The 21819-nt window shown below is 36.4% G+C and overlaps 1 protein-coding gene across 12 annotated transcripts in view; it reads left to right on the top strand.

Annotated features, from left to right (window-relative positions):
• Positions 1-21819, top strand: part of GREB1L (GREB1 like retinoic acid receptor coactivator) — a 290524-nt gene that overhangs the window by 107050 nt on the left and 161655 nt on the right. For 7 of the 12 annotated variants that reach the window (XM_086682583.1, XM_086682580.1, XM_086682592.1 and 4 more), the window contains one exon: positions 18565-18672. The gene's annotated coding sequence lies outside the window, so the exon portion shown is untranslated. Of the gene's footprint in view, positions 1-13792; positions 14257-16094; positions 16376-17527; positions 17615-18564; positions 18673-21819 lie in introns of those variants that run through there. The other 5 variants (XM_086682585.1, XM_086682586.1, XM_086682588.1 and 2 more) reach the window with 4 other exon arrangements.

Consider the following 21819-nt stretch of genomic DNA (forward strand, 5'->3'; position numbering starts at 1 on the left):
TTGTGTCTCTGACTTATTTCACTTGGAACCCATGTTTTAATTGTGCTTTATAAGGCAGTATTCTTAAGTGTGGTTTAAAGGTCTTCTGGGGGGGGGGGTCATGAAATCTTTGGATTTGATTTGATTTGATTTTTATCTACTTGTTTTTTGGTGCTGGTCACTTCTTTTTTAATCTTTGGATTTTAGAACAGAAAGGGACATCTGCAATCATCACATCCAATCCTCTGAGTTTTATTAAACTGCTGAGATTCAGTAGACCCAGAAATGCTGAGTAGCTTATCCATGGTCAAAGAGCCTAGAGAGCTGCCTGTAGGGTCCAAACTCCAAAGACAAAATGTTATGTACCTGGTGGAGGTGTCCTAGCTACTTCTTAATGAAAGAGAATGAAGGCTGAGACGAGGGGATTGTTTATTCCAAGTCTGAATAAAATTGCCAAGTCTTAAAAATTGCTGCTTGATAGAATTAGATAGTTGGTTAGTTTTCACATTGCAGCTTCCAGATTAAAGTCAATCCAGTCCCACAAATGTTTAACAAAATACTGTGTCTGAGGCATTGAACTACGGTGATGCTCCTATAGAACTGTGCAAAATCACAGTCCCTCCCCTTAGAGACTCTGCAGCCTAACATGGAGATAAAACAAGTACATAATAGGGAATAAAAACAATAAAAAACAGATTTCAAAAGGAAAATAACTTTGGAGTTCTCAAAGTCTCAAAGAACTTTGAGGATTTCAAAGTCCAAAGGGGAGGTGGACTTAAATAGAACCTGATAGGTCAAGTGTTCCTTAGCAGATCAAAGGTAAAATCAGGGTGCTCTGGGAACTCACAGGCAAGGTCTTGAATCAGAGTGAGACAAAAGAAAGGAACTAGTAAAATAATAAAATTTTGGCAAGTCTTCCTATTCTTGAGTTGGTTATTTGCTGCTGGAGAAAATCCCTCAGTCATGCAGATGGATATCAACTATAAATTCATTCTCTCTAACCCTAAATACAACTTAATTATCTTAAGTTGAGTACCCTTGGTGAATTCTTTTTTTCTCTAATCAATTATCCTAAATCTACTCCACTCTCTTTAAGTCTGTACCCTGCCCTTTTCTCAGCAGGCTGCTCCTCTTCTAGGAGCCCCTGAAGAGTCCCAGTAATTGCCTTAATTTAGCTGACCTATAAGTACAAGTGATGCCAAGTGCCTCGTCTCCAACCCGGCTTCCCTCCAAACTTCAGACTTGTCTGTCACATTACTGCTGGGTATCTCCACTTGGATGTTTCAGAGCCATCTCAAAATCAATATATATCTAAGGCCTGAATGTATCTATCACCTTCCATGCAAAGCCTCATCTTCTTCCTCCAAGTGCCCTCAATTAAAGGAGGTACCACCATTCTCCCCAGTTTGCACTTTAGAAACATACAAATGCAGAAAGAATGTCCAGTTGGGAGGCTGCAGTGATCTAAACCACCATACTTCTTGTTACAGTATTCAATTCATTGAAATTGCATGAGAAAGAACATAGTCAAGTGATTAAAAACATGGCTCTAGGTGGCACATGGCTGGCTCAGTCCATAGAGCATGTGACTCTTGATCTTGGGGTTGTGAGTTCAAGCCCCACATTAGGTGTAGAGCCTACAGAACAAAACAAAACAAAATAAAACCATGCCTTAAAGTAAGGTGGATTTGCATGTGATTCCTGGCACCACCATTTACCAGCTAGCCATATGACCTTGAACAAATCATTAAACTTTCTAAGACTGGGTTATCTCATCTGAAAAATGGGAACATAGTAATTCTTACATCAAAGGGTATTTGGAGGATTAAATGAGATATCACATATGAAGCTTTCAGCAATGGTATTCCTGTTTAAGATCTGGGAGAGCAAAGACCATTTCTGTCTTGTTCACCATTGTATCTGCAGGACCTGGCACAGAGAAGGCACTCAATACATATCTACTGAATGAATATATGAGGTAGTGGCATGCCTGAATTGAGGTACTAACAGTGAGGATGGAGAAAAGCAATGTAAGATAGAGACCTGGGCTTCACCCTGAATCATTTGCCCATGCTATTGGTCACCAATTCCTATTGATTTAATTCCTGAGTATTTCTCAGGTCTCTCCATCCCTCTGTAACCCTTCCATAACTGCACCCGTGCAGGCATCATGATCTCTCACCAGGACTATTAGTAGAAGTTTCTAAGCACTCTCCCTACATCCTGTTTTGCCTCCACATCAGCCCCTTCCAGACTGCCACAAGAAGAATCTATCCAAAGCTGAAATGGGGGACATGCCATTTCTTTGTTTAACATCCTTTCATGTGGCTACTTCTTATCCATAGGATCCAGTCTCAACTCCTCACAGCCTGGGTCTACATTTTCATCTTCCTTTCCTACTGTTCCCTCTCTCACATTTGATAGTCTAGCAATTGCAGACTGGTCTTGTCTTCAGAACATACTGTGCTATTTCATGTCTTCATGCTTGTGAGAGGTACTTGCTTGTTTTTTGAACTCCCTTCTCTCCTGTATCAGTTAGGAGTTCGTTTGTCTGCTTATGACAGGAAGCATTAAATACCAAGCTGGAAGTTTATTTCTTTTCCACATAAACAGAGTTTGGAGGTAATTGTCTATAGCTCGTAAAACATTTCTGCTATGATCAGGGACCCAGGCTCCTGTCCTGTGGTTCTGCCATTGATGTGTGTCTTTCATCTGTTCCTCTCTCCTTTCTCTACCCCTCCAGCACCTTATTCCATTAATCATCTCCTCTCTTCGGTATCACCACCTCTCCATTTCCTTGGAGGGAAGAAACTCATCCTGTGAAGATCCCTCATTCTAGTATCTTTCCTGCCATTCTACCTTTCCAACAGCTACCAACGGATTTCCATCCTAGTTCACCACACTTCTTGAAAGACTAATTGCCACCAGCAGATTTTCATTCTTGATCCTATTTGACCTTCCTTACCTTTTGAAACTGTTGACCACCTCCCACTCTTCCAAAGTCTCTTGTCCTTTGGTTTTCAAAACCCTTCAGGTTCCTGGTTTCCTTCCAGCTTCTCCTACTGCTCCTTCTGCAAAGTGGTTTTCCTCATCCTTTGACTGACTCTCAAATGACGATGTTTCTTAGACTTCCCCCCCCCACCCTTGACCCTTACTCCACATACTTTCTCTACAGTGGCAGTCCCTAGTAATCTCCCCAGTACAGACAACAGTTTTCCATGTGGCAACTGTCTGTCTCCAGGGTCTGTTTGTTGAGTTCTCATTCCTGAACTTGAGTCTTGAATTTCTAACTCCCTACCTAAAGGGCAGCCCTGATTATGTACAGTCCCCATGAACTCCTCCTAGATTCTTCAGAAACCTTTTATCTGGTCTCTAACTTTCACATTATTGCCAGAGTTACCTTCTATTTTTAAAAATCTAATTATGTTAATTTTTTATTTTATTTTATTTTATTTTTTTGGAAAGGTTCCATTGGCTTTCTCCTGCTTCTGGGACAAAATTCAAATTCCCAATTTGGCATATAAGTTCCCTTACAGACTGCCTCCAAGCTACTTTTTGTTTGTTTCCACTGCATTTATTACTTATACAAAAAATATTCAAAAGAAAAAAATTTATTCTCACTTCTCCAGTGGCTGTCATCCCTGCCTCTTGCCCACACAACTCCTAACCCCTTTCCTCAGGGCCAGTTCAAAACTGAACCTGCTCACTGCCATTTTCACAGAAAACAGCCAGTTCCAGGGATGTGGGGGGAGAAGGTAGGAAAAGGGTGACAATACTGTCCAAGTTCCACCCAGAAATGGGCCAGGTGGAGATTGACAGAATTCAAACAGAAGGGCTGGTGGCCTCACAATGATGTAGTCTAACTAAAGTGGGCTGGAAAGGACATGGGATAGCCTGTCAGAGGCTTTAAAGGGTGTCTCATGGGCTTGTGTCAAAACCAGAAAAACTGACATCAGGAGAAGAATGTGGAGGACCAGGGAGGCAGTCTTGCAGAAAGTTTCCCAATTCTCCCAGGTTGAGAGGTGCAGAAAATCTAGAGGGCACCATTTTGGCAAAAAAACCTTACTCTAGTATTAGGAGGTTACAAAAGTGCCACAGACACTGAGAAAGGCTACGAGGAGATACAGTTTCACAAAGCACAGTGATGATAGACCAGAGCAGTGGGGTTCATGTGACTGATGCAGAAACTACAAAATCTGGAAAGTAGGGAAAGTGGCCTTTCAGGGAGTGACTCTGTACGAGTCATACAGAATTGACCCCAGGTCAGACAACCTGGTTAGTCTCACAGAGCAGCTGGCAGCATTGGGGGCCTGAGGGGGAATCACATAAAAAGGACTTAAGGAGCACCTAGGCGGCTGTCAGTTAAGCCTCTGGCTCTTAGTTTCAGCTCAGTCATGATCTCACAATTGTGAGATTGAGCCCCACATCGGGCTCCGCGCTGAAAGCATGGAGCCTGCTCAGGATTCTCTCTCTCTGTCTGTCTCTCTCCTCCCTTGTTCTCTCTCCTTCTTTCTCTAAAAATAAATAAACACTTTTTTAAAAAGGACTTAAAACAAGCAGCTAGAAGAAAAGAATGGTAGAAAACTGCTCCATGGCTCTCAGGAATCAAGGGCAGTACTGGGGGCTGGGAGGACACATGCACAAGAAATAGCACTGAAGAGGTTTCCTATTCAACAGTCAGTCGGTTGGTGAGGGGGAAGAAGATCCAGGAGGCAGGTGATGGGAACAAAGTTGGGGTCCTATAGTCGAGTTTCTGGAGGCTGGAACAGAGGGCACACTGTAGACCAGTGATAGAACATAATTCTGGACCCCAAATGGGGGAGGTGGCAGATGGGATTGGGTGTCATTGATAGAGTGGTGAGTGGAACAGCACAGTTCACAGTACTTTCTAGGTGAAAAAATGAAATCAGGAAAAAGGAATAGCTTTTACTCTAATAATTATGAGTTTTGTTTTGGACATACTAATTTTGGACTTATGAGTTTGGGTGGAGATCAGCAACTCAGAAAAGATATTATGGCCAATGATGTAGATGTGGGAGTTACCAGCAAAGATGGTAACAAACACTAATTGGCTCTCATGTTTTTCAACTATGGACTAAAGAAAGGTAGAAAGTTTATAGGAGGTAGAGAAAGGGTTGGGAGTTAGAATTTGGGGTATGAGGGAGAAAATCCATTGTTGGATTCTCTTGTTAGAAAAAAGAAACAAACCATAGTTAACGCTTTTCCTGGGATCCTCCCCTCTACCAGAAGTATGCAGCCCTTCCACCAATTTAAAGTCCAGAATCAAGAAATAAATGGATCTAAAGATGTTCATTCTCTTTCTTCTAAGAAGCTACTGATTCAAACTTTTCATCCTAAGCTCCTGTTGGCAACTTCAAACCCTTATCCATTCATCATCTCCACCTCTCTTGTTTTTGTGGTGTGTGTGTGTGTGTGTGTGTGTGTGTGTGTGTGTGTGTGTGTGTGTTTCTGCCCCTTTTGCAAAAGCAAGAGGAAGTAGGTAAGGTGGAAATATCTATTTCCCCTAAAAAATGATAAATAAACTGAAAAAACTGAAAAACTTTTTTAAATAGAAAAATAACATCTTTGGGGTTCTATTTATTTAGATTCTTTTTCTTTTATTTTTTATTTTGAGAGAGAGAGAGTGTGTGTATGTGTGTGAGAGAGAGAGCTGAAGGAGAGGGGGAGAGGAAGAGAGGGGGAGAGAGGGAGAGAGAGAGAAGGAGGGGAGGAGGGGAGAAAGAGAGAGAGAGAGAGAGAGAGAGAGAGAAACATAAGTAAGCTCTATGCTCAGCGCACAGTTCAACACAGGGCTCAATCCCACAATCCTGGGATCATGACCTGAGCCAAAATCAAGAGTCAAACATTCAACTAACTGAGCCACCCAGGTGTCCTGAGATTTCTTTTTCTTAACTTACTCTCCCTCTACTCCACGCCTTTGCTTTCTTAATGCTTCTGGGAAGTAAACACTTACATAGATCATTTAATTAAACAAGTAAAGTGAATTATGTGTTTCCATGCAACTTTTTAACATATTAACAATTGATAAATTTGATTACATAAAAATTAACCTTTTTGGGGGTGGAAAAACAATAGCAAACACCAAAAGCAAAGGCAAAATGGAAAACTGGCAGAAAATGTTGCACCCCATATCATACACAAAAGACAAAATTCTTTAATGTATAAAGAACTTCTACAAATCAAGAATGAAACCAACAACCAAATATAAAAATGGATAAAGACTGGACTTTTCAGAGAAGAAAATTCAAGGGCTTTTAAATGTTTGAAAAGATGTTCAATTTCATCCATAGTAAGAGAAATGCGGATTAAAACTACACTGAGATACCATTTTTCATCTGTCAGATTGACAAAGATCCAAAAGTAGATAATATTCTACACTGTTGAAGGTATGGTGATCCATAAATTGCTAACGGGAGTGTAAGTTGGTTCAACGATTAGTTCAACTCTCACTTGGTACCTAATTATCAGGGATTCTTTCCAACCCAGCTTTTCTGTGCTTTTGGCGGTTTCCTATCTGATGTGGACCTTAGAGAAACAGAACTGTAATTGAAAATGTTTCTAATGTGTAGAAGAAATGAAGACTGCTTTGTGTGTGATAAAACAAAACCAGGGAAGTTTGGCAATATTTAACAAAATTAAAACTGCATATATCCTTTGACTCAGTATCCATCATTAAGGGACTAGCTTAAAATAATCATGGTATATACATGCCAGGGAATTCTCTGCAGCCACAAAAAAGAATGAGGAATATCTTTACATGTTTATACAGAAATATCTCCAAAATATTTTTATTATTATTTTTTCATTATGGTAAGTGTATTCTTTAATCTACATCACCTATTTCCCCATCTTTCTACCCACCTCCCTTCTGGTAACCATCAGTTTGTTGTCTGTAGTTAAGTGTCTGTTTCTTGGTTTGTCTCTCTTTCTCTCTCTCTCTTTTTTTTTCCCCTCTGCTGATTTGTTTTGTTTCTTAAATTCCACATATGAATGAAATCATATGGTGTTTGTCTTTCTCTGACTTATTAAACTTAGCATAATACTGTCTAGATCCATCCATATTGTTACAAATGGAAATATTTCATTCTTTTTATGGCTGAATGATATTCACATCTTCTTTATCCCTTCATCTATCAGTGGACACTTAGGCTGCTTCCATAGTTTGGCTGTTGTAGACAATGCTGCAATAAACACAAGGGTGCATATATCCCTTTGAGTTAATGTTTTTGTATTTTGGGGGTAAATACCCTGTAGTGCGATTCCTGGATCATGGGACAGTTCTATTTTTAATTTTTTTGAGGAACCTCCAAATGTCTTCCACAGTAGCTGCACCCAGTTTATATTCCCACCAACAGTGCACGAAGGTTCCTTTTTCTCCAGATCCTCGCTAACACTTGTTTCTTGTTTTTTATTTTTGCCATTCTGCCAGGTGTGAGGTGGTATCTCATTGTGGTTTTGATTTGTATTTCTCTGATAGTAAGTGATGTTGAACATCTTTTCATGTGTTTTTTGGCCATTCATGTCTTCTTTGGGGAAATGTCTGCTCATGTCTTCTGCCCATTTTTAAATTGGATTATTTGTTTGCGGGGGGGGGTGAGTTGAGTTGCAGAACTTCTTCATACATTTTGGATACTAACCCTTTATCAGATATGTCATTTGCAAATATCTTCTCCCATTCAGTAGGTTACCTTTTAGTTTGTTGATTGTTTCCATTGTGCAGAAGCTATTTTGATGTAATCTCAATAGTTTATTTTTGCTCTTGTTTCCCGTGCCTCAGGATATATATCTAGAGTGATGTTATTACAGCCAATGTCAGAGAAATTGCTGTCTGTGGTCTCTTCAAGGATTTTTATGGTTTCAGGTCTCATGTTTAGATCCTTGATGCATTTTGAGTTTATTTTTTGTGTACAGTGAAAGAAAGTGGTCTAGTTTCATTTTTTTGCATGTAGCTCTCCAGTTTTCCCATCACCATGTATTGGAGAGACTTTTTTCCCATTGTATATTCATTCTTCCTTTATCAAAGATTAACTGACCATATAATTGTGGGTTTATTTCTTGGATTTCTATTCTATTCTGTTGATCTATGTGTCTGTTTTTATGCCAGCATCATGTCATGTTTTAATTACCATCACTTTGTAATAAACTTGAAATCTGGAATTGTGACACCTTTGCTTTTGTTTTTCTTTTTTCAAGATTGCTTTTACTATCTGGGATCGTTTGTGATTCCATATAAATTTTAGGATTCTTCTGTGAAAAATGCTGTTGGTGTTTTGATAGGGATTGCATTAAATCTATAGATTACTTTGGGTAGTATAGACATTTTAACAATATTTGTTCTTCCAACCCATAAGTATGGAATGTTTTTCTATTTGTTTATGTCATCATCAATTTCTTTCATCAGTGTTTTATAGCTTTTAGAGTACAGGTCTTTCACTTCTTTGATTAAGTTTGTTCCTGGGTATTTTATTATTTCTTTGTGCAATTGTAAATGGGATCTTGTTTTACATTTTATTTATGTATTCGTTTTTAAATTTACATCCAAGTTAGTTAGCATATAGTGCAATAATGATTTCAGGAGTAGAATCCAGTGATTCCCCTACATATAACACCCAGTGCTCATCCCAACAAGAGTCTTCCTTAATGCCCCTTGCGAATTTAGTCCATCCCCCAACCCACAACCCCTCCAGCAACCCTCAGTTTGTTCTCTGTATTTAAGACTCTCATATGTTATGTCCCCCTCCCTGTTTTTATATTATTTTTGCTTCCCTTCCCTCATGTTCATCTGTTTTGTATCTTAAATATGTTTCACATATTTCAAAAATATGATATTTGTCTTTCTCTGACTAATGTTGCTTAGTATAATACACTCTAGTTCTATCCACGTTGTTGCAAATGGCAAGATTTCATTCTTTTTCATTGGTGGGTAATACTTCATTATATATATGTGTACCATATCTTCCTTATCCATTCATCTGCTGATGGACATTTCAGCTCTTTCCATACCTTGGCTATTGATAGCTCTGCTATAAACATCGGGGTGCATGTGCCCCTTCAAAATAGCACACCTGTGGGATTGTTTTCTTAATTTCTCTTTTTGCTGCTTCATTATAGAAATGCAGTGGATTTCCATACATTGATTCTGTATCCTCCAACCTTACTGATTTATCAGTGTTAGTAGTTTTTTGGTGGAGTCTTTAGGGTTTTCTATATATAGTAATATCATCTGCAAATAGTGAAAATTTTATTTCTTCCTTACCAATTTGGATGCCTTTTGTTTTTTTTAATTTAATTTTTTTAAATGTTTATTTTATTTTATTTTGTGAGTGAGTGAGTGAGGGAAGGGCAGAGAGAGAGAGGGAGAGAGAGAAATCCCAAGCAGGCTCTGCACTGTTAGCATAGAGCCTAACATGGGGCTCGAACTCACCAACTGTGAGATCATGATCTGAGCCCAAACCAAGTGTCGGGTGCTTAACCAACTGAGCCACCCAGGTGCCCACCTTTTATCTGTTTTTATTGTCTGATTGTTATGGCTAGGACTTCCAGTACCATGTTGAATAAAAGTGGTGAGAGTAGACATCCTTGTCTGGTTCCCGACCTTAGGAGAAAAGCTCTCAGTTTTTCCCCACTGAGTATGATGTTAGCTGTGGGTGTCATATAATAATTCTTATAGATAATAAAGTTTTCTTGGACTGTCTCTAATGAGCTTCTCATTCTTGTGCTAGCCCTGCATTTTAAATTGTTAAATTATTCAAACAGTATTTATGAGTACCTGCTTTGTAGGAGGGCACTACAATAGGTGCTGCGATATCAATAATAGGCAAAAACAGAAAAACATAGTCCCTACCTTCATGTAACTTAGAATTTAATAGGGAAGACAAACATTAATACACAAGTTATATAGCTCATCAGTGAATTAAATCCTGGTAAGGATATGAATAAGGTCCTATGGGAGCTTTTAGCAAGGACTAAGGGGATCAAGGAAGCAATGCTTGAGATCTAAAGGATGAGGGGATTTAAACTGGCAAAATTAAAAGATAAGATGGGTGAAATTACAGGCAGAGGGAACATAGGTGTTTAAAGGCTGGTCAGTGTTGCTGGAGCACAACATTTAGGAAAAGAACAGTTCAGGATAAGGCTAGAGAGATGGGCAGGGATATTTACACTATTGATTTTTATACTCAGAGTAATGTAAAACCATGAAGGGCTCTAGCAAGGATTGACAGGTTATATTTGCACTGTAATGCAGAGAAATGATTGGAGAGCACCAGACAGGAGGCAAGGAGAGCAATTAGGTAAGTTCGTGCTGTCTCTTGGCAGGAAACTTCAGGTCCCACCCCCAGAGCTGTTTTGAGTGTCCTTATAGCATGGTGACTGCCTTCTCCTAGAGCAAGTGATCCAAGAGGTCAAGGCAAAAACTGCAGTATCTTTTATGACCTTGGAAATCACAGGCTGTCATTTGTTTGGTATTTTAGTGATCGCACAAGTCAACCCTGATTCAGTGTGGGGGCGGGCATACACAGGAGACAAGAATCATTTAAGCCACCTTGGAAGATGGCTACAAAGACTAAACCTTGTGGAACTCCAGCATTCATTTCTGGGTGGTATATTGTGGGAGTGCAAAGGAAACTGAGAAGCAGCTAGGGAAGGAAGAATACCAGATGAAATCCAGCCGAAGAAAAGGAAATTTCAAGAAATCTACCAAGAGGGCATGTTAGAGGAGAGCCAAAAATATGTTCATTGGATTTAGTGACATAGATTTAATGACTGAAAGCTCTTTCCTCATGATATAATTTAACATTTATTTTGACTTACCTCCCCTTATAACTTTTATTGAAGAGACTTTTTCCTCATCTTTTTTTTTTTAGTAATCTTTTAACATCCCTATGGATGTTTTCATAATGTTCCCCTAAAACTTTGATACTTTGAGTGGAATTGTGTTAACTTTATGATTTTGTTTGAGAAGCATATTTTTACAATTAGGTTTCTCTTTAAAACACCTAGCACATGTTTCAAAGGGGCACATGCATCCCGATGTTTATAGCAGAGCTATCAACTATAGCCAAGGTATGGAAAGAGCTGAAATGTCCATCAGCAGATGAATGGATAAGGAAGATATGGTACACATATATATAATGAAGTATTACCCACCAATGAAAAAGAATGAAATCTTGCCATTTGCAACAACGTGGATAGAACTAGAGTGTATTATACTAAGCAACATTAGTCAGAGAAAGACAAATATCATATTTTTGAAATATGTGAAACATATTTAAGATACAAAACAGATGAACATGAGGGAAGGGAAGCAAAAATAATATAAAAACAGGGAGGGGGACATAACATATGAGAGTCTTAAATACAGAGAACAAACTGAGGGTTGCTGGAGGGGTTGTGGGTTGGGGGATGGACTAAATTCGCAAGGGGCATTAAGGAAGACTCTTGTTGGGATGAGCACTGGGTGTTATATGTAGGGGAATCACTGGATTCTACTCCTGAAATCATTATTGCACTATATGCTAACTAACTTGGATGTAAATTTAAAAATAAATAAATAATGAAAAAGATGACGAATTAAAAAAAAATTAAAACCTCAATTCTACCTTACACTCAATAAACATTGTTGAATGACATTAATTGCTCTACCACTGTGAGATTAAATCTGTAATTTTAAAATAAAATAAAAATAAAACACGTAGCACATTCCTCTATGTGTGTAAAATTTCACTTAAATCACCTAAATAAAGATTGGCAATTTAAAAAATGTTATCATATATCTGTCATTAAGTTGATCCCTGGGTATTATTTTTGTTGTTGCTACTGTGAATGGGATCTCTTCCCCTCCCCCATTACCACCATAATGTTTTCAATCTAGAAATGTATTTACTTTATTCCCCATTTTATAGATAAGAGGCCCAGAGAATATCAGTGACTGGGCTATGGTTATAGAGTGGGAGAGTTGGGGACTGCAGATTTTGAACATCTGAATTTTATTGTGCTACAATAGGAAATGAAGTTGCTTATCCAGTCAAACTTTATTAAAATTAATAGTCTCTTAAGTATGACTTTCTTTGTTTTTTTTTGTTTGTTTTCTATTTTTTTATTAATTTTTTTTATTTTAATTCCAATATAGTTAACATACAGTGTTATATTACTTTCAGGTGTATAATATAGTTATTTAACAATTCTATACATTACTTAGTGCTCATCATAATAAGTATCACTTTCTTTGTATCAGATTTCAAAGTAGTACTATACGTTTTATAGCACATCTCCAGTTTTTAGCATTGTCAATTTGAAATACAGTGTCAGGACTTGAGAAACTGCCTCTCATCTCCATTCAATTCTCCCAAGACCTGATTCCTACCAGACAGGAACTATTTTTTCTTTGAGGTCTACATAGACCTAACAACCTATAGCACTGAGTAAATATTTAATGAAAATTGAATATTTCCTCTGTGGTGGATCAATTTACTCTTGTTGATTATCTGAAGAAAGCATTTTTTTTTGTTTTTATTTTATGTCCTGTAGTAGGTTAAGAAATTTGTTTTCCTGAATATTGTTACTAATGCCAAAGTTTGTTTCAGTGATATAATCCATGTCTCTTAGTTGTTTTTTTTTTAGCCATCTATTTTTCCTGGTTTATTTATGCAATTTGAATTATTATGTTATCTCAAATACACGTGTGAGATTCATTGACTTGGTAGCATGCAATAACGTCATTTGCTGTGAGGATTGTTTTTTCTTGAATTCATGGTAGTTGGAGCTCTGAAAATGAAAAATATTTGCTAATGAGGTATAAGGATGTTGATGGTACATTTTTTAATGGAAGAAATATAATTTTTATTGATAAATATCTCCAAAAACATAAAAAATTTTTAGTTGACAAAAATGTGTCTTTCTTGTATTTTTAACTATCAACATATATTTAATTGTATTATTCAAAATTTTTCTTAACTAATTTTAGGTTTCAGTGAAATATATATTTGCCTGTGAGTCTTTAAATATATGAAGTTAGTGACATAGCTTGAAAGTTTCAACTTGTAAAAATGAAATCACTATAGTGGAATCATTTAGTGCAAGTTGTTAATGTGGCATTCAATTGGAATTTATCAGAATCAATTAGAAAAACAAACTTCTCATTTAATGAAAAAAACAACAACAAAGAAAACAGGGAAAACTGTGCATATATATTTCATCCTCTTTCCACACTAAGACGCATGTGAATGTAATTTTGAAATAGAGAATTCATGCATACTGACAAAATATCCTTCATTTTTAAGGAATAACTTCACTGTGTTTCACATTTGATGACTGTTGGGACCTATATTTCTATGTAAATAACTGTTGACATTGTTTGATGTTTATTTCACTAGAGGAAAATTGTATGATGGCAGTTATAGTACATATTTGATAACAAGGGTAGGTAAGATAAATCAGTTGAGTCATAGTGGTCTGGTATCTGTTTTTGAGGTCTTTTTGACCCAGGAGTGTATGACCTGTGAAATCTGTACTTTGTTGGATAAGATATTTTACAATGCAAGGATTTAAATTTAGATGAACATCACTGCAGGAAGTTGGCTGATGTGGCCAGAAACATTGAGTATCAAAGTATAAATTGGAAAAAGTTTAAGAAGTTCTGACAACAATTAACATATGTGAGAAGAGAGAAGCTAAAGAAAGTTTCTTTTCTTCCCCCACTTATAACAAAGAGAACCTGAAATTTAACCTGGTATTTTCAAAGCTCTAATTACTCAGCAGCATTCCATTTTGTGAAAGCTTTGCCAAGAAAATGTACCCAAATCTTGAGTTACAGACCGTTCTTGCATCTGATTGGAAGGGGCATAGGAGTTGTTTGTAAGGTTGCAGATCCAAAGCCGCACAAATGAAGGTTGAGACTTGGGGGAGGGTACGACTCAGGGAAGGGAAGTTTCGTAGACATTACAGCCTCTGTCCAGAGGCCAAATGGGAGATAAATCACCTCTGGCCACCTCTCTTATTATTGAAATGGTTCAGCCCTGGGGTTTAACTGAAGGACTTACAGGGTTTTGAAGTGCAAATAGGATGGTGAAGGGTAAACCCTTTTAGGGTTTCATTTTGATGGATTTTTTTCCTGTGTGGATTTCTGGCACTGACTGTGATCTGGAAGGGGCCCTTAAAAAAGAAAAGTTTTGTTTTGTTTTTGATCAATCAGGCAATAAGAACTTTCCACAGGGGTGTACTTTTCCTGCATGCATATCGATCCTATTGTGTTTAAAAGTAAGTCATTTAAGTGGGCTTTTTTTGGGGGGGGAGCCTTCTGCAATGGAACTGTCATTTCAAGGTCACGTCTCTCTTTTTGGTATTAATGCCAAAATTTGAAAGTGTTGAATGATATGGTACTTTTGGATCAGTAATTCTGGGTGAATTACTTAGGATCATGGTGTGTTAAACAAAAAACAAAATGATCTGGTTTAAAGATCAAGTTTATATTAGAACAAGTCCTTTTTATATTGATAAGCAGTCTCTATTTAATCTTTTTCCCATTTAGTTATATAAATTGTGCATATTCATTTAATTATTTTGTATGCATTCTGTTTTGCCAGCATTAAAATAAAAACCAGAAAATTCCGAGATTCTGAAATATTTGCAGTATCTTATTTGTACAGATACACTGAAATGTTTGAGGAAATAAGAGAAACATTAAAAAAATGTTTAAAAAACAGATATGTTGATTTATCAGGTTGGACATTTTTTCTGTTACCCCACAAATAGTTCAAACCCCGGAGATAAAATATCTTTTAAGTTTTATATTTTTTTAGTAAAATGGGACTGAGAGGACAGTCACTAGTGACTTCAAAGAAAAATAATTGTAACTAAAGGCTTTTTGTGCAAAAATTTTAAAGGAAAATTAAAATACTTGTATCAAAGAAATGCCACGGCAAATGCTTACATTTCTTTTTAGAAGTATAGTTGACAGAACTTTTCTTAAGCATTTCACTCTTTGTTTTAGATTTAACATAAATATTTGTATCATTTACCTGGTTAGAAAATGATAATTTAGCTGTAGCAGAGATTTTTCTTCCTTGTTGCTTGATACCTATTATAAAAAACAGTTGTTAATCTCTGTAATTGACATTGATCACATGATGTTCTTAAGTGACCTTCAAGTCAGGTTTTGTTTTTCTGTTCTTCAAAATTTTCCCTTCGCTGTATTTATGTAAATTTAGAGTTAAACTAAAGTTAAGTGTTAGAATTTGCATTTACCTATTCCTGCATGAAGATTTTAAATAAGATGCTTAAAAAACGAAAAACAAAACCCTAGATGGCATCAGGCAGCATCCCTGTATCTACAGCGTCCCTGTCATTAGTTTGTTGCTGGGAGATGTTAATATAACCCTTCCTTTGTTAGAAAAGAGATCTGTAGCCCTTCCCAGAATCCTCTTGTTAACTGTCTTTTTAACCCAAGTTGGAAGTTGTCTGATGAATGAATGGTGAGCCATTTTTATGAGCTACACATACTGTTGACATTGTGTCACACGTTGCTTTTTAATTTCTAAATGTGTTTTTAATTTGCAAAGCATGCCTGTGCCTAGCAGTAGAATTGAGTCAGCATTTCTGAGTCCAGATATTGCTTTATGCAAGCAGGACAGGTCAGGCTTACGAATGCTCTGTCATAAGCCTTAGCTTTACTGAAACACACACGTGAATAAATTTCACTTCAAATATGGTTGAATAAAAGAAGATACTTGAGAAAGGCTCTTTTTCCCAAGAACTTCTCTTGCCTCTTGGCAAGTGAATTGCCCCAATATAAAGGCGTTGGGAGGGAAAAGTGAGCCTCAGAGTGAAAAGGCAATCCACAAATAATCACTCTTTTCTGCCTTTGATTTGTGTCAGATTTTGTGTGTGTGTGTGTGTGTGTGTGTGTGTGTGAGTGTGTGACAATTGTTTTGTTTTGTTTTGTTTTGTTTTGTTTTGTTTTGTTTTGTTTTGTTTTGTTTTGTTTCACTTAGAAGAGGTTTATGGTCCAGTGTCTGTCAAGTCAGCCCCTGTCTTAAGGTTGTAGTTGTATTTCTCTCTGGAGTTCCTAGAGGTGATGTTATCTTTTGTTCACTCAGCAGTGTGGTGGTTCCTGAGAGCATCTGTCACTTTAGGCATTACAAGATGGATGGGTCTCCAGTGAACTGCTGGTTGAAGCAAATGGTGAAAATAAGAAAAGACAAGGGGTTTCGGGGTCTGCAGAAAGGACAGACAACAAGGAAACACTGTTAGAAATCAAGAGTAAGCTGAGCAATAGAGAAAGAGAGAGCAAAGATGGATCATATGTCATTTTATAAACATCTTGGAAATCAGAGGCTTTTGGTGGCTACTGTGATCTGAGGGGCACGACTGCATCATGGTAAACAATTCTGTGCTTTGGATTTGCAAAATGTATTTGGACAGTTAAAAAAAGTCTGGGGGAAAATGTTGGGAAATTGCAATGATATACATTGTTTTATGTGACAATTTTGCTGTTTGAGAATTAGTAGCCTTAAAATGTAAAGATTTAAAATTTTTTATTTAAGAAATTTGTTTTCTTTAAAAAGTTTCCTTATATTTTTGCTTTTCTTTCTTTGCTTTTTTTCTTGTAAGCATTTGAGCAACTGTAGATATTAAAATGTTGGAAAAGTAATAACCACATAACCAACATCTTTACTGTTAAGTTTTTTGACATTTTTGAGGGGGATTCTGAAAAATCTATGCTCATGACTTAGTGAGACTGGGGGCATATTTTAAGTAAACTTCCAGTTAATTTAATGGTCCTTTGATGAAAGAAAGAAATATAATTGTTATTAATCTGTCAAAACAACATAGAAATTTTGTATTATACTTAGAAATTCAATTTGTTGGCGAAAGTCAAAATTTGTAAATTTGGACTGATGCAGAATCATTCCTGTGTAAAAGAAGGAACAGGAGAGGTTGGCCAGGGAGTAGGAAAGGGGAAGGGGAGCTGGGAGGATGTGGTTGAAAAAAATGATTTTGTCAAACTTTCTGGCATTAGTCTATGAAAAAGACCATAGGCTGAAAGGCAAAGAAATTAAGATGATTAGAAGCTTTAAGCTATACAAATGGTAGAGTCTCTTCCTTCTCTATGGGTGTAAATAATAGATGAAAGAGTAAGAGTGACAACAAAGGATCAGGTCGTTTAAGAGAATGTGTGCAGCCTGAATAGGGGTCTGTGGCCCAGGGCCAAAGGTCTTAGCTTTGAGTGTAATTAGAAGAAAATACAAAAATGTCATTACTAGCAGGTGAAGTGTGTAGCACGTGGCCAAAAATTAGCAATTTTAGACTCTGAAGCTATTGGAATTGGATTACTGACCTTTTTTAAAAATCATTAAGGTCCTTGTGGAGTCATATAGTTTCATTGGCAGTAATGCAGTTTGACCTTGTTGACCATATGGGGTAATCTTGGGTTTAGTTGTAGGTAGCAAGACTCCTGACTTACAAAAAGATGTCTATTTGTGGGTGGGTGGGTGAGAGATACATAAGTTTGAAAATCTGCGTCTTGCCCTTTTTTTTTTAATTTTTTATATTTTTTTTGCGTCTTGCTTTTTAAATTGTTCTTTTGCCTGAAGACATTCTTCTGACAGTAGGAGAGGTAAGATAAAGATTTTTATTTCAAAATCTAAAATGGTTTTCTCTTTCCTCTCACGTTGGAATAAAAGGACAATAAAATGAAAACTGTCTTTAGAAAGCATAAGTTAATATTACTTTTAATATTTTAGTTTTCCCTTTTGTTTTCCTTTAGACACAATAACACAGGAATAGAAATATTTCTAAGTTACATATTAAAATCATTGACAAATAGTTTTTATTTCACTTGATATTTTATAACTGTATTTCCTGTTTTTCACCCAATAGTTTATTTTGAACATAATCTACTTAAAGGAGAGAATAATATGTACCCTATAATTTTCAACCAGTTATATGTAATTATAATTATTTAGTTTAGTTACTTCTAGAAATACACTACTCAAAAGGGTAGAAAACAGTAGCTCTTTTTCTTCTTGCAGTCTCTCTTTCTCAGAGATTATTAAAGCATTAGTTTCAAAAAGTAGAAAAATTATTTTAAGCAATATGAGTTATTGTCTTCAATTTTTGATAGTTCTTTGAGGAGATAAATTTTGGCCGAGAATCAGAGATTATGAAATTCAAACTCCCTAGAATAAGAAAACTGCCTTTCATTATTTTCATTCCTAAAATAAAAATAGTCTGGGGCTTTTAGCATGTGGTAACACTTGTCGAAAATGCAGACTTGACAGATTTATTCAATTTAGTAGGATGAAGAGGGGGAAATATTAAGAACAAGAGAAATTATTTTTGAGTGTATGTAATTAAGAATGATTATTTGGGAATATTTAAGATGGAGGAATATCTGTATTTGCCAGTTATGAGGTATATGGAGTTACATGAGACTTTGATAATTCATTTCTAATTGTAATTTTTGTAGAATTGTAAATATTTAAATAATTTTCTTCTGGAATGTAATGAATTTGGAAATTAATTCATATCTTTACATATATTTTTATTTTTTTTATGTTTTTGCAGGTGCAAAAAAGCTTTAAACAAGTAAAATCTAGACAACAGGCTCCCTGAAGTATTGACAGCCCAACTTAATCATGACCGTGATTCAAAAATGTTAATAAATAAACCAAGGTATTGTACAATTATAGTATCCCCCCAAATTTTTCAAGATCAAATTTGTTTTAGGAAGTTATATTTAGAATTTAAATAAAGTTACTGTATTTGGTTCTTCAACTGATTAAGGAGATATTTTCTATGAGCTCTTCTTCCATTTCCTCCCCTCTGCTTTCCTCTCCCCTCCCCCATCTTCTCCACACACACAAAAAAAGGGGGCAAAAAACCTTATTCAGCAATAAGCTTTTGCTTACTCAGTATTGCTGGATAATTATTTTTTTCTGACAACAGCCTTTGTGTTGTATTTCCTGTATACCTAAATTAATATAAGAATTCAGTTTTTGATTCCTCTTTGCTGTGGTTTTTATTTTTTTAAGTTAAGTTTTTTATTTTTTTAAGAGAGACATCTAGATTATTGGCATCTGCAGAAAAACCCAAACGGTATGTAGTGACCGTATAAAAATTATCATATAACACTATCCTGAGATATATGTTTTAAAAGGTTTTTTTCCCCTATTTTTAGGAGGCTTTTAATTTAGAAAAGGAAAAGGCAATACTGTTTTTTTTCTCCCTACATCAAAGAAAATTAAAAGTTGGCTTGGAATTAAGGATTTAGAGATGCTGTTTAAGGAACTCTTATCTATCAGGGCATAGCCCAAGACTGTCTTTCCTTTCGTACGTCACAATGTGTTTGAGTAGCCTGGCATTTCCAAGAAAGGGCAAAGATCTTTTCCTCGTGCTGAATCCTTTTGAGGCCAAAAAGAACAAGAGGGTCATTGCCACTTCAGCGTGGTCCCTGTTTGTGCCTTCGTGACCATGCAGACCCTGGAACCTAGTGTTGGCTTAACATTTGGGCCTGGAACATCTGGAAAATGATCAGAGAAGGAGCAGAGGAGACAGAAGAGTGGAGAACGGTTGCGTTTTGTTACACCAGGTGCTAGGAGTTAGCAACATCCCCTGTTTGATATGGGAGGCAAATTCTGTGGGCCCGGAGTTAGGCTTCAACAATTGAAGAGGTCAAAGGACAGCTGAGTGGGGTCAGTGAGACACCACGGGGTGTATTTTGTTACTCAGTAAAAGGAGCAGCCTCCTAAAACCTTAAAGGATTCTCTTGAAAATCTGTGTTGTGAAAAGGTTTTATGAGTCTCATGGCAAAAACTCCTGATTTATCTAAGGAATGCTTGCTTTTGTCTAATGGTAGGATAATCCTTACCAAATGTTGGCAACTAGTATAAGAGTCAATATAGGTCTGAAAGAACAGTGAGGGTTTGAAGTGTACTTCACTTTCCAAAATGTTTATCATTTTAATGTTTGTCTCTCAGTGAAGAATTTTGCACTGTTGAATTACCACCCTTTTCTTTCCTCGGAGCTGAAAGTGGGGGGGTGGGAGGGAGACAGGTAAGGTGGAGCCTACATTAATTTAAAAATTATTCTAACAAGATTTTGACTGATCTATAAACAGGATATTATATACCTTTAACAACACCAAGACGTGTGAACTCTAAAAAGTTTCCTTAGAATTTATTTTAATGTATAAAGAAAATAATTGACACATGAAATATGTTTCTAGATTACAGAAGATGTTTTAAAAATTTAGTTGTATTTCATAGAAGTGGGTATCAGTTGATGAATAATCATAAACCTGTGTTTCTCCCTGAATGTGTTTCTTGTCCATTTTAGTAGAAAGAAGAAAATCAATGTCAGAGTCAAGAATAGAGAATGGGAAAAGAAATATAGTAAAGGATTTTTCTCTTAGAAGGGAAATGGGAAAGTGGGGGCTGGGGGGCGGAATCTGCATGTTGTGAGAGCTCTCCTTACCAGAGCCCAGGACCTCAAGATACCATTTCCATGATTATGGGTACCTTTGAAAGGTCTTGGCCACCTGGCAGGTAGTAAAAGAGGACTGTTAGAGGAATTTGGCAGTATTTGGATGTTCCAGTTGATATGCTATATACATGTACAAACACATAGAGAGTATATGTTACTATATATATAGTAAGAGAAAGATTAAATGATGAGTACTGTGTAACAGGCTTTGTTAAGCATTTTCTTACTAATTTGTGAGTTGACAATATTTGTGATTTTTTTTTCAATTTCTTTTAACAATTACTCGTTTTGGAGCAACATATACATAAATGTAAGGCTTAGTGTGCTTAGTGTCTATTTTCTCAAGGTTAAAGTGCCTTTCAACAACTAATTTAGAAACCTAAGTGTAGTGACTGATAATTGCCTAGAGAAAACCCACAGCTGTTTAAGTAGCATTGAAATTGTGGCAAAACTGACAAATACAATTAGCAATGTTAATAAGATAAGAAGGTGGAAAGATGGGCAGATGACAGAGTGGAAAGATGAAGGTAGCAGGAGTTAACAAATCCATATAAGAACACAATGTTCACAGTTGCTTTGAATTTCCAGCACTGTCTCTTCTAAGCTAAGTCTTTTTACTACTCTATGAATTAGCAGCAGAATGGGTGTTTTGCAAATTAAATTCAGATATATTTGTTCAGTCCCTAAGTCACATCTAATTGTGAAAGAACATAGCTGTTTGGTGGTCATATCTAAAAACAATCAAATTTTGCTGATTCTAAAGAGGCCCAGTTTTCTATGTGGTGCTTTTTAGAAGTCAATTTTAAATGTACTTCTGTTGTACTGTAATTACCATGAGTGGGATTACCCTACTTTGCACCCTTATAATTCTTATTGGCCATCTCAATACATTACAAAAGAGACCAAAGCAAGCCCTGTTTCTGGATCCAGGGACCCAGTATTACCAAAACAAAACAAAACAAAAACCTGCAGAAGTCTTCAATGTATTATTACTGATTATATTTATCTGGTTAATGTTTATAGCCCACTTTGTAGACAACTTCTTGGGAAAAATAAGTGGCGATTGGAAATAAGAGAAATTAGGTGAATGTTATATGAAGATTTAGTCATCTGTACTGTTCCCATTATACTTTTTAACACATCCAGTGAAATTTGGAAAATTATTGTGGTATCTTTTGAAATTCTACTCTGCATTTGAGAAATTGGGTTTTGCCTCTGGTGTTTTACGTAGATTTGAATAATTGGTGTGATAAATCCACACAAGTTTGTTCTCTGAAACCGTAGAGACTGAACTCTCTGAGTGTGGCAGCCTTGATGGATGCGGTAAACCACACTTTG

The sequence above is a fragment of the Puma concolor genome, chromosome D3, assembly GCF_028749965.1.
Source record: "Puma concolor isolate L17-30 chromosome D3, mPumCon1.1.hap2, whole genome shotgun sequence".
Taxonomy (NCBI): domain Eukaryota; kingdom Metazoa; phylum Chordata; class Mammalia; order Carnivora; family Felidae; genus Puma; species Puma concolor.